This window comes from Haliaeetus leucocephalus, unplaced genomic scaffold (assembly GCF_000737465.1).
Source record: "Haliaeetus leucocephalus isolate CR32 unplaced genomic scaffold, Haliaeetus_leucocephalus-4.0 Scaffold101, whole genome shotgun sequence".
In the NCBI taxonomy this organism is placed as follows: domain Eukaryota; kingdom Metazoa; phylum Chordata; class Aves; order Accipitriformes; family Accipitridae; genus Haliaeetus; species Haliaeetus leucocephalus.
In genome coordinates, this window is record NW_010972537.1 from 878,661 (window position 1) to 879,027 (window position 367).

The window sequence follows — 367 nt, forward strand, 5'->3', positions numbered from 1 at the left end:
CTCGCAGGCACCGCCCCCCTCCCCTCGCAGGCCAACGGCCTCCTCCCCTCTGTAGCCACTCCCCGCCCCTCCTTCCGGGTTTTTCCCGGCGCTCAGAGATGACCTCACACGTCTCCGTCTCCGCCCCTTCCGTTTTTCTCCGCTGGGACAAGCGGAGCCGCTCCCCCCCATTACGTCACTCAGGGCGCGCCGGAGCCGCTCGCACGTGCCGTCCCGCAGCGCTCTGTGTCCGCCCCGCAGGTGCAGCTCAGCGAGGAGGAGCTGAAGCGTCTCATCGAGGAGGCCCAGGACAGGCTGGGGTGAGGCGGGGGGGTTGGTCCGGGACGGGCCTCGGCGCTGACAGAGTCTGGGGAGAGGAGGGGAGGGG